The sequence below is a fragment of the Vicugna pacos genome, chromosome 26, assembly GCF_048564905.1.
Source record: "Vicugna pacos chromosome 26, VicPac4, whole genome shotgun sequence".
Taxonomy (NCBI): Eukaryota; Metazoa; Chordata; class Mammalia; order Artiodactyla; family Camelidae; genus Vicugna; species Vicugna pacos.
This window is the reverse complement of record NC_133012.1, coordinates 15,825,337-15,839,812: the sequence shown is the minus strand read 5'-3', so window position 1 is coordinate 15,839,812 and position 14,476 is coordinate 15,825,337. Positions and strand designations below refer to the sequence as shown.

Genomic DNA, 14,476 nt, shown 5'->3' with positions numbered 1-14,476 from the left:
GAACATTGTGCACATGAAAAGCCTTTACAACTGTAAGTGGCAATATACCTGTTAGTTGATCTGATATTGGTAGTATATAAAACTTTGTCAGTTACAACATCCTCGGCTTAATTCTCAGAAAAAAGCTTACTTCTCTTTAAAAGCTTTTAGCAAATCCAAACCAGGTAATTAAACATTAAAAAAAATTGGACTCAGGTTGCCTGACATTTAATGGTTCAATAATGTTATGTCTCTCAAAGGTGGACTAGCAGCTTTGCAAAACGTTTGTATTAAAAGTATGTCTATAGAAGAAAATATTTTATATGCCTAATAGACAGCTACGATTGCAATTTGTTCAGTTTAGCAGAGGAAGGACTTAATTTGTGTTTAGAGAAAAGTGGGTCGGGCCTCGTTTCTCTCTCTGGTGGTCGTCTCCTTTCCACTTTGTATTCGCAGATCTAACAGCTGGAGCTCATTTCTTTAACCTTTAATAGGTGTTTGCTAGTAAACCTCTTAGAAGCAGGAAGGTAACACAGCGCGGGAGTCGGACACTAAAGAAACAATCACCGGTTCCTTACAAACCTCCGCCCAGAGAATTCTGGCACCTTCCCACTCCCTGCCCCCACCCTGGTCCGCCCTTACGGCCCTGCCCAACGGCTAGGCTTACGAGAAGCCAGAAAGCGCTCGCGGAGAACACAGGTGGCTAGAGGGGAGGAGGAGGCAGATCCACTCGGCAGCCGGCCAGGTTTGGGGCCCCAGCTCTAGGCACTGCCGAGCTCCGGTTTCCCGCAGAGACCTCTGTGGTCTGGGACGTGCGGGTCAGCCAGGTGCGCAGGCTGCAGCCCGGAGCGCCCAGTCGCACGTGGCAACAGGTGCATAGCAGCCCGGGGCAAGCGCCCGGGGCGTGGGGCGGGTCGGCACTTAGCCCGCGAGCGCGCGCAGCTTCGGGATCGGGATCCGCGCGCGCGAGGAGAGGGAGCCGACGGGCGAGCAGCGCACGAGCGGAGGGCGGCGGGAGCCTCGGGGGCTGGCGTCCCGAGGTACAGCGTCGCGCGTCTTTCAAGTTTCTGCGGGCGCAGCCCCCCGGCCGCCCCCTGGCCTTTGTCCCCCGCTGCGAGGCGCAGGCTGGGGCCGCCAGTCAGGGGCGGCGGCGGGCGAGGGGGGCAAAGGCGGCCCAGCTTTGCTATTTACAAGTTTCCTGAACTCCCCGCCCTGGCTCCACCCCCGGCGGCTCGAGAGGCGGGGAGCTGGGGCGCCCGGGACTCCGGGTTCCCGCCTGGCGGCCGGCTTGCGGGTGGGGTTGGGGTGGGGGACGAGCCATCACCCCAGGTGCGGGCGCTGCGGGGCTGGCATTGCTTGCACCCCGGGCCTCAGGGGTGGGCCTGGCGCGCCGCTGCCGAGGGTCCAAAGGGCGCCCGGGCTCGGAGCGCAGGTCGGCCTGCTCTGCGTCTTGGCTCCCCAGAAGGATCCAGGTTGGCTTGGAGGCGCTGCGGGTAAGTGCGGAGTTGAGTCGATTGCCCCTGCCCAGCCTGTGTGCGGTGGGATCTCGGGCGAGGGTGGGGAGAGGACAGGGTGAACGCGACAGTCACAGAGTGACTGGACTGTCTTTAAGGGAGGGGGCGGGTATTCTGGGACCTTGGGTGCCAAAGTTGGGGAAGAGATGGGGAGGCTGCGGAGGGTAGGTGTCACGTGGGCGCAGCGCAGCGCGTGCTGAAGGGACCGATGCAGATCTCGTAGCTGTCACCTTGAAAGTGACCGAAGGGGTTTAGAGTCAGTTACGCAAACTGACAAACATGTAAACATGTACCCTCAGCCGGAAGCCGCCCACCGGACACTTGACCCGCCTGGGCCCAGCAGTCAGCCTTCCCGCTGGGCGGTTCGCCTGGGCCCATTCTCAGCATAAGCAGGCAGGGCTGAAAATATGGCATTAATGGGGTTGCTGCAATTCCCAAGGCCCTCTCGTCCGTGTCTTGTTACTTACTGCGGTTCGCTGGTGCTTTTCTAGCTCTTAAGAAAAATCCGCTCTCAACTAAAGTCACCTGATTGATTACTCTGTAGTAATTAGTGGACTTAGTGTGTTTACTTACCTTAAATAAATCTTTGTCTTCTTTCCCAGACGTATTTTCTACTAAGTTTTTGTTGTTGTTGATTTTGACTTGGACTAATTTACTTTGGAGTAGAAATGAAGAGGTTAATTCTGCATTTAGGTTGTACAAAGTTTCACACGCTCTATTAACTACTATTTCTTTTAAGTAGTCGGTGTACTAGGAAAGGAAATCAGTGTGTTTTGTTTGTTTGAATGAAGTCCTAGGCAAAACAGGGGAGATGAAAGCGTTTGCGTTTTGCCAGGTGATAGGAATTCAATCACCTTCACACTAAGTCTTCAGCCCTTGGGCTGGAGGGTGGGGGTGGAGATGTTGAGAGTGGAGGGGAGGAGGAAGACAATCTAAGAGCAAGAGGAATTAAAAAAAAAAAAGTCACTGCTTCCTGGGAACCTATGACCTCCTTAAGGAGTTGAGATACACTCTGATAACAGTGTGTGGTTAACCCTAAAAGGAACTGCACGGTTGGAATTGCAATTCTGTAGACAAACTTCTTTTTCAGGGATAATTAGGGCAGGAAATGATGGACAACTTAAACTGAAACAATGATGCCTTGTTTGTATAGTGCTTTACAATGTATAAAGAGCTTTTATTGATTTTTTTTCTCAAGTACAATGTTCCTTAAGGAAAGTTATGCAAAGAAATGATTAGAAGTACTTACTTACCCTTTAAAAACTGCTTAGGAGTGGAATTTTGTTTAAAATAATACAATTATTTAACTTGCACCAACTTTTCCACCTATTTTTTAAAATCAGCATTATGTGGAGCAAATAGTGCTGAGGAAGACCTGCATCTTTAACTTACATATCAATAATTCATAGGATTATAAAATTCCAGATTTCTTTCAGTATTTCTTGGAAATGAAAATGCAGTTATTAGACCTTAGCATTTAAAAAGCATGTCACTTAATAGCCTTGTTCTGTTGGCCTTGTTTGTTATGATTTCAAAGTAATGCATTCTTGCTGTATAAAAATTGGTAGAACCAGAAAAAGTGTATGAGTTAAATAACGCCACCATCCAAAGATATTCACAATGTTTTCTTTATACTTCTTAGTATGTTACAAATGGATTTATTTATTACAATTATGTAGTTTATATAAAACTGTATAACTGTAGTTGTATTGTTGCATGCTGATTTTTTTCCACTTAACATATGAAAAAGTTCCCATGTCATTATGGTTCTACATAATATTAGTGGCTATATAATATTACATTGTACAGATATAACAATTTATTTAGCCATTTCCATATAGCTGAACTTTACATTTATTTCCAACTATTATTATTAAGTATATACTAATGCAACAAATATTCTTTATAAAACTTTATCTGCAGTGCATATTTCCTTAGGATGGAGTCCTCTGGAATACAGTTGATGGTTCAAAGATCTCTTGATAGAGACTGACCGCTGCTTTCCAAAAAAATGTTTACCAAAGTTTGTTCCCACTCTGAGAATATCTGTATCACTGTAATTTTGTAAATAAGGGAAATCATCCTTAAAAGGGAAAATAATTCTTGTCAGTCATATAGGTGAGCAGCACTATCTCAGTATTTTAATTTCATTTCTTTGATAACAAGTGATGTTGAATATAAAAAATCTCTAGTTATTTTCCATTTTTTAATTCCCTTTTAATTGAATGTCGTGCTGAATTTTTCTCCTGGAATATTAATATTTGTCTGTTAATTCATAAGAGCCTTCTATGGATTGATAGTAAAACTTTTGCCTGTCATAATGCAGATATTCCCCACCCCCCATTTTGTCTTTGTCTTATAAAGACAAACACTTACCACATGTTTATAATGGTTTTGACTTATAGAAGTTTTATACTTTAGCCAAATCTGTTGACTTTCTCAAAAACAAAAATTTTAACACTTCTGAGTCATAGCCTAAGAATTATATATGACAGTGGCACAAGATGACTTTCAAAGGAATTTCCTTCCAAAATTCAGAATTCTTTGCAAATCCATTATAAGAACCTCCGTATCCTGGAACAGAGACTGTTGCAAAGCAGAGTGCATTGTTGTTGAGAGATAGTTGCACATGGTATGTAACATTAGGAACAATGTTCTTTGAAGTCAGAACAGAAAGTTTTAAATCTCAGACAGTGAGTCTTTCAGATCTGTTCTGTGATTATATAAACTAGGCTCACAATTTATGTGTCTTTAGTAGTTCATTTGTGCTATTGTTTTGTCACAATTCTTATATTCATTATTGTAGTTTCATACTGAATTGTTGATATGAGTCTTTTCTTGATGTCTGGTCAGATGTATATGCAGTTTAAAATTTTTCCCAAATTAATTTTCAACACTACTCATAGATAAAACTGTTGAAGAAGGGAAAAAAAAGTCTTCCTGATTTTTCAGACTTGGGTTATCTTTCCACACTATGGAAACTTAAATAGACCCTGAGGACGTTTAAAGACCTCCCTAAAAGTGCTCTCCATAGCAGCCTGGATGAGGAGTCCCTGCCTTTCACTCCCCATCTTTTAGAGCCTAAGAATATGCCTTGGGACCACATATGAGCCATGAGGATGAGCTTGGTACTTGCTGGGTGTGTTTGGAGGCACTTGGTAATGGGTCCAGACTCTCTGGAGGCAGGTGAACCTATGAGAGGCGACCACCACCACTTCGACAGCAGGTACTTTGGCAGCAGTGACTTGTGGCCTCCACAAGAGGTAGAGAGTGACCAAGAATGAGTGATCCTGCCCAACAGGAAAAGAAGAATTGGATATTTGGTGTGACCTTAGCCAGCCTAAAATGTCATTCAGAAAAGCCTACTTTGAGCACGGTTCTCTTTACTTGGCTTAGGACAGCCCAGTATAAAACCAAGAACTAGTTTTACTGGCAACTTCTAAAAATTTATTTCTAAACAAATGTTGTAAAAGATTATCCTCATGGTAGTTTTGTTTTTTTAATGACTACAGTATTCTTTGAAATCAGCAGTTACTACTCTTTTATATGGATAGTTATTCATTATGTAAATGAATGACTTTTTCTTGTTCACTTGGCTCAAGATGAAAAAGACTTTTCCATTTCAGGGCTGGAAGATTTGGGGGCTAATCTTTACTATGTAGACGGATACAATAAAACTTCATTTTCATATATACTGTAAGCAAATTTGCCATTTGTTGACTCCCCTGGTGTCTTTTACACAACCAAGAGAAAAAAAGAGTTTGCTCAACAAATTTGGAGTGTAAATAAGATTGAACCTAGCAGTGTTTTGCTTAAGTAAATAGCTTTTAATCATTTAGGAGTACATATTTGCATATAAATCTTTGATTCCAAAACAACCATATTTGTTCCATAAAACTAATAGTTTTGCTTAGCCTTCAATTTAAGCCCCATGTTGACGAGAAATAAAAATGTATTTACTTAAAGATAAGTTGTATTTGAGTTTTGCTAATAGGCCCAGATCTAATTAATGAGTGTTTTTGTGTGCACATTACTTATATGAGTAAAAGTAGAAAAAAAAATCACAATCCTACCTTTATTTTTCATTGTGTGATTTGATTTTTTTTAATGGAAGTATAGTAGATTTACAATGTTTCAGGTATACAACAAAGTGATTCAGTTACACGTGTGTGTGTGTGTGTGTGTATATATATATATATATATGTACACAGGTATACCCATTTTTAGTCTAACCTGAAAGTTTTCATTATGAAGTTGTAAAAATTATGTAAAGATAGATAGTCTTAAAGTCAGTTGAAGTTTCTTTTAAGGAAACCTATTTACCTTTTTTAATGGAGTTGAATAGATTCTTTTTGGGCAGTGAAGGGAGATGAAGTGTGGGTTGTAATCTGGAAAGAGCAAAGTGGTTGTGAGGAAACCACTTCCAGGCAGTATAATTTTGCCTGAAGTTGTACTGATTCCACATTTCAGTGAGAGCTGGGTTGAACAGAAGGGCAGGCCGGGCTAGCCTCCCGCTGTGTGCACACAGCAAAAGGAAGAGTGGAGACTGGGAAGAGAACAGCTGGGAACAGATCCGTCTTCTAGATAAAGTGCCATGGAAGGAGGGTTTTAACACCTTCAGTTGCTTCATCATGCTTTTAAATACTTTAAAATATCTATAACATGTCAGTTTATCTTTAAGTTCAATACAAAGAAAAGATAGTCCTTAGTCTGAGGGCCAGTCATTCATGATTACCCTGATCTTCTGCAGTTAACTAAAACCTTTCAGGACATTTTGGGTCCTACGTTGGCATTGTGGAAGGAGTCCCTCTGGGAGAGTGTCACACTTGTCAAAAGAGTAGGAAGGAGAGGTGTAAAAATATATTCTTGTGTAAATAACATATAGCTTAGTTGATGTTTATGGCAATGTTCGTGTTTGTTAGTTGTTGGCTTTTCTATGCTTTTTCTGCATTGGAAACTTGGTAATATTTAACTCAGGCATCACTTACATGGGTACCAGTTCTGAAGGAAAAGCCAGTATTTCCTCATCTTATTTCAGATAAGCAGGTCATATGATGTGCTTAGCAGTGTTCAGTGACAAATGAGAAATTCTCTTTTATGCTTTATGTTGTAGATTGTTTTGATGGTTGGTAACAATTAATGATACCAAGTCAAAACTGCATGTCCTATTAAAACAGTTCCCTTGGTTAGCTTCGTGGATCAGAAATGGAAGCCAGTATAGATTCAAGCAGTCCAAGAGATGACATTCATTCATGACTCACTCGGTTCCCCTACCTCTGTGTCATGTTGATTGAGTTGTATTTACCAGAATAACTACCAGTTAAATCTCCTTGTGCTATGAAGAGTCCGTTTTCTGTTATACATTTAAACATCTACACTATAGTCATCTCATTCTTAGGCACATTGTAGAATTAAGCCATATTTGTACATTTCTACTAACCTAACTTTAATAGTCTACAATTCAAATGAGGATTTTGGAAGTCTTGCTTGCTGGTGAGAGAGTAGAAGTGATTGGAGAAATGTGTTACAAAGGGTAACATTTTCTACTTACCAGGAGAAACACACTTGTATTGGCTCCTCCACCTAGACCCCATATGTTGAACCAAGCCATTTATACAGGGTGTATAGTTAGGCTTATGTTTTTTTGTTAAATGGTAAATAAAAGGCATGTATAGCAAACAGTCCTTGCTGTTGGGACCTTGTTTAATTTTTATCCACCTCATACAATATATTGAGCACTTTCTGTGAGCCAAAAACTATGCAAGGTGGAAGGGCGCAGTTAATGGGAAAAATTTCTCCCAGATTCTCCAGGGAGTCAGCCAGAAAAGCCTTAACTGTTATGAAGAAAGTGTACAGTTTTGGAAATGTTAAGTGTTCAGGGTGCTAGAAATATTCTCCCAGGTCATTATCATTGTGCTACACATTGGGAATTCTGCCCACTACCTTCACCAAACTTTGCTAGACATAAAGCCTTCTTGACATTTTTGGTTCTTTCAAGTCTCCTGATCCTTAATCACTCTTACTTTTTTCCTTCTCAGCAAAGGAATTGAGAAGCAAGGTACTTGGCACTGAAGTCTGTGGTTTCACTGGCTTTCTCTCGGTAATCTTTTAAGTGGCCTTTTCCCATATCTTTTTGTTACATCTTGTGAGCTTCTGGAGGATGGGGTCTAAACCTTACGATGCTGCTACATTTGTACTTTTAATAATTGTTTGTACCAGGTGTAGTCTGGAATAAGTCATCCAGAGCTGTGATGGCAGGGGAATTTGAAATTCTTTCTTCAGTTAGTCACGGCTACTGGAAGGTCTTTTAAGCCAGAGATGTTAATTTCCTTACTGTGTTTCCTCCTTGTCCTCTTCTCGTGCTCCCTCCCCGCCGTCCACTGTGATGTACTAAGCAAGCAGCTCAGCCTGTGGCCTCGTGTCTGTCTGGAAGCTGGTGCCGTTAGGAGTTAGGTTAACAGAGCTGGAAGGTGTGAGGCTCCTTTGAAGTTAGAATTCTGTCTTATTATGAAGTGCCATTCATCTGGTGTGCCCATGTGCAAGTACTTGTACAGAATTAATTCCACTTGTGATTTTTTTTTTAATTATTACATTTTCCATTTGGGCAGACAGTCACAAGTTGACAATTTCTCATGAATAGAGACGGACTGTTTCTTGTCTGGAGAAATATTTATTTACATTGTAAAGGGATTTAGATGACTTTTCAGTCGGGAATTGTTCTTTCTCTTATTACACTTAAGATTTGTTTCAGAGTAGTTTTGCATTTCTGTAGAACTTTTTGATGATTCACTTGGATTGCTGGTTATTGGATTTGATTAAATACTCTCAAGTATTGACTTTTTGTTTAATGCTTGAAGCTTTCTGGTGTTGCTTTATGGAGATATGCAATGACAGCTATGAAGAGGGATTTACTAATTTATTTTAATTCCAGTATAAGAAGAGTGTGTCTAGGGAGTGGAGAAATTCTGCATTTTTCTTTTTTGAAAAAACTTTAAATGATTTTATATTGGAGATGTGACTATTATGTTAGAAAATGTTGTTTATATCTTATGCTAAACATTTAAAATGTATATTCTTACAGGTACTCAATCAAATGAAAATTACTTTCTACTTATGTGGTATAAGTAGAAGCCTCCAAGGCAGGATATTGCTTTTTTTCCTCTCCTTCCTCCAATTTTTTTAAAAAATGGAAATAATAAGACAAATAGAAGTATTTCAACCTTGAGCTAGATTTTGTTTACCCTGAGGTCCATTATGAAACCTTGGGGGCATACTTAGCCATAGAACTGGAGAAAATGTTACTGGTATCCAGAGCATTTGGTACAGGAATGCAGTAGAGAGCATGTGGACTTTGAAGTTGGACCAAGCTGAGTTCATGTCTGAGCTCTTCAGTGTTAGCTGCAAGGCTTTGGATAAGTTATGTCCTTGCCTTTGCAACCCAGTTGCCTCCTCAGGACAGTGGGGGTCCTGTCTCCTGGAGGTGTTCTGCCACAGTGCCAAAGTTGTTATGCAAGGTATATGTAAATGCTAATCATCTTCCTTGTTTCTTGTTTTAAACCTCTTCTGATTCAGGGATAGGAAGTTTCATTAATTTTCTCCACTCAACTTCAGGAGTGTTGCTTGGATCCTCTGGTGCTCTGTCAGGAACCAAATTCCAGGTGCAGGATCCTGCTAACTTTCCCTCATCCTTAAAAGAATTGGTTTATACCAGTTGAGAAGATTTATTCTTTGACTCCACTTTTGTCACCTCTTGGTTTTCTTGTGCATTTAGTTGAGTCGCTGATGTTTTGTTATATTTGAGCCGTATTTTTTTTAAATTAGATGCTTCCATCTTCACTAAAGTCAGTAAATTATGTTGCCAGTTCGTTGTCAGCACATTCTGAAAGCACTCAGAATTGAGTCATCACTTTGAACCAGTAAAATTCTTGTGGATTTTAAAGTATTGCCGTTTTCTTTTCTAATTTTCAACCTGTAACTTAGTCCAACAACATTCATATTTAAGAGTTTTGGTTTTAAATGTTACCATTCATATATATATGTATATTATTATTATTATTATTAAGGCAATTCTGAATTTTCATCTTTCAGACCAGGTGAAATAATAACACCGTATGTGTCTGGAAACTACCTTGGAAGTATGACATTAAGGACATTTTCATTCAATGATCACATCAGCCCTGTGGGGTGGACAGGGCAGGTCGTGAGAGTTCCATTTTAGACAGGAGGAAATTGAGGGCCAGAACTCTTTGGATAAATGTTTCATATTCTGATGAGTAAGTTAAGGAACCAGGAGTGGGACCCAGATCTTCCCTCTTCGTCCATCCCCTACCCCAGATATGATGCTGTTACTTGACTACTTCTAATGCCATAAGCAGTAATAAGTTACTGTTGGTAGAGATTTCTTCACAGTGATGCTGAGATGGGATCAAAGGCATGCAGTAGCTTGGACATGTAAAATTTCAGATGACTTAGCTTAGAATTATGGTTTGTTGTTTTCCCATTTTCTAACCACAGAGCATAAAACAGAATGTTAAATCTTGTAAACCATTGCAATTAGTAGCAAAACTGGAAAATTGACAGTTACAGATCATTACCATTATATATTACATTTCTGTAAGAATTAATTGTTTTCAGACTGCTTTTTCAAAAAGAACCTAATAAGATGCCTTTGAACAATCATCTGAATCATTTGATTGTACAATACATTGTAAAACATACCCATTTTACAGATAGTAGTCCAAGGTCGTGCATGTTGATTAAGGACTAATATTTGTCGTTCTGAAACATTTCCTGTGGAAATTTTGAATCCTGTTTCCTTATTTTAGGCTTCATGGAGGCAGGTAATTCTTGGGCAGATGGAGTTTATCCCAGGTAGAAATTTAACTTGGAGGTGAGGCCTCTTGTCAGTCACAACTGGGAAGAGAATGTTGCATAAAACCACAGTTACACCCTGGGTATCAGCCATGGTTTCTAGCCCTAAGGGTCAATGGTTCTTATTACTAAAGTGACTTCTAAGGAATATACGGTGTTAAGACTTAGAAAGTGGGCTTCTTTAAAGTGTGTGGCTCTTCTTGGGCTGCCCCTATGAATTAGGTATGTACCTCCATGGGCCTTCTGTTAAGACATCCTTATTTGCTAGTGGAAAGCCTAACGTAGATAATCATTCTTAAGTAAAGGTTACAGGAAGTTGATGTTTAATGAAGGTTGGGAGATACACTGTGAGGTGCCAACTTGTGTAACCACATACACGTAGTAACATTTTTCATTTGGTCTTGGCATGATTCAAATGGAAAATTATTTCCTTTTAGCCAGATGGACTTTGGAGAGAGATGGAAAGTGTCTGAAAGATCCTGAACAAGGAGCTGCTCATGGTCGTTTAACACCTTCAGGAAAAGATTTTATTTTAGCTTTGAACTCTTATGCTGCGCACCTGGTCTATCACCATTTCCCTCAAAGAACCCCGGCTGCTTTTTGGATAATTTCTTTAAGTAGCTGTACATCATTTATAAACAAAAAGAATGCGGAGTTTTTATATCAGACCATTTCTTTAGCCCAATTGTACAAACTTGACAGTGGCCTTTGACAGGCATGGCGTGTAAATGGTGCTTTGGTTTTAGTTGTTTGCCTTCATGGAGACAGTCCTTTCGGTATTGGCTCAGTGCCATCCTGGAACTTAGTCTCACTGTTGTGATTCTCTCTCTCTTTAACCGATTTTCATGAGAAGTCTTACTTTTTAATGAAATTGTGAAAATTATCTACAATGTGATATAATATCCACAGAAGCAAGAATTTAATTTTGTTCACTTCCCTTATCAGACAGACTTAGAAGAGTGCTTTATATTTAATTGCTCCAAAAAGTTGAAGAAATGCTGACTCAGACCAAGAGAATATTTTAGATTCTCAAGAGTCTATTGGTTTGGGTTGTAGGCTCCCAGTACATGGTCCTGACCTACTTTTCAAGGTGACTATTTAGGTCTGGGGCCATAGTGCCCTGTAGGGTCGTGGCCAGAGACTTACTCCTCTAGGAGGGTCTAGGTAAATATACTCAGAAGGTACCAGTAAAATGTAAAAATCCGAGTAAGTAGAGCAAGTTTGATGTCCATGAGATCAGACAAAAGTGATAGTGGGTGTAGTCACCACAGACGTTTTCAGCTGGGTAGGAAGGTTTAATTGGAAAGTGGATTACAGAACAAAAACCAGGAAAAACAGCTTTAGGTTCCAACCTGAATTAATGGATGTGTTCTGGAATATATACTTCTGTTTATAGGCCACGTGATCTGCGGGAAAAAATTTGAGATAAAATTAAGTACCATGAAATGCCTTTGGCCTAAGTGCACAGTTACGAGTTTTGACAAATATGCATCTGTGTAATAACATGTCCAGAAAAGTTCTTTCAATCATGTGAACAAGTTGCTAGCATTGGTCAGCAATAAAGTGAGGGTTATAATCATGCTCGTTTTACACGACAGTACTGCAGTAACAACTAACAGTTGTGTGTGTTAGAAACTTCCCCCAAATTTCATGTAACTCTGAAAATAATCCTATGGGATGGAATGTTACTGTTACATATATGAGAAAAACGAGGCCAGGAATATTTTGGGCTGGCCCAAGGTGGGTAACCCAGTTCCTGAGTAAATGCGGGAGCTCCGTGAGTAAAGCCTGCCCTCCGTGCCCGGGCAGCCGTGGGTCTGTAGCTGTGTAGAGCCACCAGATGGTAGCTGATTTCGTTCCTGTGAAGAGGAGAGTTGAACTGGGTTAATGTCCATTGCAGTTTATTAACTCTGTTTCTTGGATAAGGTACCGAATTTCTGGAAACATCGGGTTTAGCATCTAAAAGGGGAGGAAGGTGGCTGTTTTGGGACCTGTCTGTCCCCTAGGGAGGTTGACAGTGAGGACACTTCGTGGGCTTTGAAGTGCTATGTGCTGATGTTGTCTGTGTCTGTGGAAGTGGTCACGGTGCGCTTCCCCGTCCTGGCCCCGCGCACTGGCCGACTGTGGGCGGGCATTTGGGACCTGACAGCAGCCCCCGCCTTCTCAGTGTCTTGGTGCACTGAATACTGTGTTTACACAGTGTTGTCTCTAACATCTTTTTCTTTTTCTTTTTCTTTTTTTTTTTTAACATTTTTTAATTGAGTTATAGCCATTTTACAATGTTGTGTCTCTAACGTCTTTTTGACATTCAGAAGCCTCAGATGGTTTTTTAGGTATTAGGTCAGCCTCGCTCCACGACACTTGTCAATTTTATTAGGGAAGAGTCTTTAAATAGAATTCTATTTCGATTTTCTTTTTGAAAAGTGGACCTTGATATGAAATGGGTTGCACTGTTTTGAAGTAGGTGAGTCCCTAAGTAATGCTAAGAGCTGTGGTGACATGTGGTAGGCTGCGCTGAATTCTCCCCGCACACTTTCCGTGTTCCCGAAGATGAGCCGTCCCCACTGTGTGTGGTTACGTTCGATCAGTTCAAACGTCCTCTCCAGGGCTGTTCTCTCAGACTGTCTTCCTCCCTGCCCTGTGTACCACTTCTGGGATGGTTCCTGGGTCCTGGAGGAGCTTTGTAAGCATCATACCATCGTAGCAGTGGGTGAGGGTGGTCTGGGCCAGGTGCTGCCTTCCAGATCTTCTGCTGAGGCTGCTCATCACGGCTGGTCTTCAGGTGCCTCTGGCATGTGTATCCCAGGGGGCTTTCGTGTGTGCTGGCTTCTGTGGTCTGTTTCTGCTTCAGGGGAGGGGTCAAGCATACACTGACCCTTCCTCGATGTGTCCCGGGCCTTTCCTGATCCGTTGGCAGTCTTAGCACTTCCTTTTGCTTATGGCTTTCTCTCTGGTCCTCCTCCATCTTCCTAGAGAGTGGGAAACACTGTGTGTGTGTGTGTGTGTGTGTGTGTGTGTGTGTGTGTTCCTTTTCACATACTTTTTCATTATAGGCTACTATAATGTATTGAATATAGTTCCCTGTGCTATACAATAGGACCTTGTTGTTTATCTATTTTATATATAATTGATTGATTTTCATAAACAAATGATTTTAAAGACTGTCACAGTCAGGCTGTCATTCAATTAGGAGCCAGATTTAGGCCATTTTCATGGAGCTAAAAACTTGGCATTAAACACGTTAGCCTTAGAAATATAAAGCTATAGGAGCCCAATTTGTGGATTTCCAAGTTCTTCTATAGTACAACAATAATCATATTCAATGTCTTTTTTTTTAATATACCATCTATTCCGCCAAGTCTTTTGAGGAAAGAGTGTAAGATCCCACAGACTTCCTCTTCCTCCACTCCTATCTGAGAAATACAAAAAATAGCCAGTTTTGGAGGAGTGAGATTTTGTTCTGCTTATGAGGGTAAAAGAGAGGAGTTGGATGATTTCTTGCTGCCTGAGCTCCACGTTGTATTCCTTTGCCTTCCTGAAACTGCTGAGTGGATGGAGGGGAGGTTACCTGGCTGAGATTCCGGGGATGGGGGCTCCCATTAAGCAGATGCTAATTGATACCACCAGGACCACTGAGTGAATTTTCTTTATTCCTTGAATCTGCAGCTCTGAGTCAAGCCAACTTGTCTTTTCAAATACTGGAGCCTGCGTGATACTCAACATTTTCATGAGGTCTTCATTTAATGTTATCAGTAGAAGCCTGGAGAGCAAATATTTTTGACACTGTAAACTTGTTGGTTCAGAAAACATTTGAACAGTTCTTTACAAAATCCAAGTTGGGGATGGATGAAAGAGGTCAATTTTGATTTGGCTTGATGTCTTTGGAGGAAAGGTGTAAGACGAAATATGCAAATTATTTTCCCCTGTATTTTTGATATGTGCTCTCCCTTGATATTTACTCAGTTGTTAAAACATTCAAATCTGGTTTGAGATTCTTATGCTACGTTTGAGTGGTGAGATGGAAAAACCAATCAAACATTTAACTTGAAATTCCTGTTGCTATAGTTGTCTTTTATAGAGGTGTAGCAGTAGATGGTGCAGACTTTTGACAT

At 40.8% G+C, this 14,476-nt stretch overlaps 1 protein-coding gene across 7 annotated transcripts in view; it reads left to right on the top strand.

Annotated features, from left to right (window-relative positions):
- Positions 1-412: 412 nt before the first annotated feature.
- Positions 413-14,476, top strand: part of MTUS1 (microtubule associated scaffold protein 1) — a 130,030-nt gene continuing 115,966 nt past the window's right edge. For 2 of the 7 annotated variants that reach the window (XM_006198016.4, XM_072950392.1), the window contains exon 1: positions 601-1,472. The gene's annotated coding sequence lies outside the window, so the exon portion shown is untranslated. Of the gene's footprint in view, positions 1,473-14,476 lie in introns of all 7 variants that reach the window. The other 5 variants (XM_072950394.1, XM_031691459.2, XM_031691457.2 and 2 more) reach the window with 5 other exon arrangements.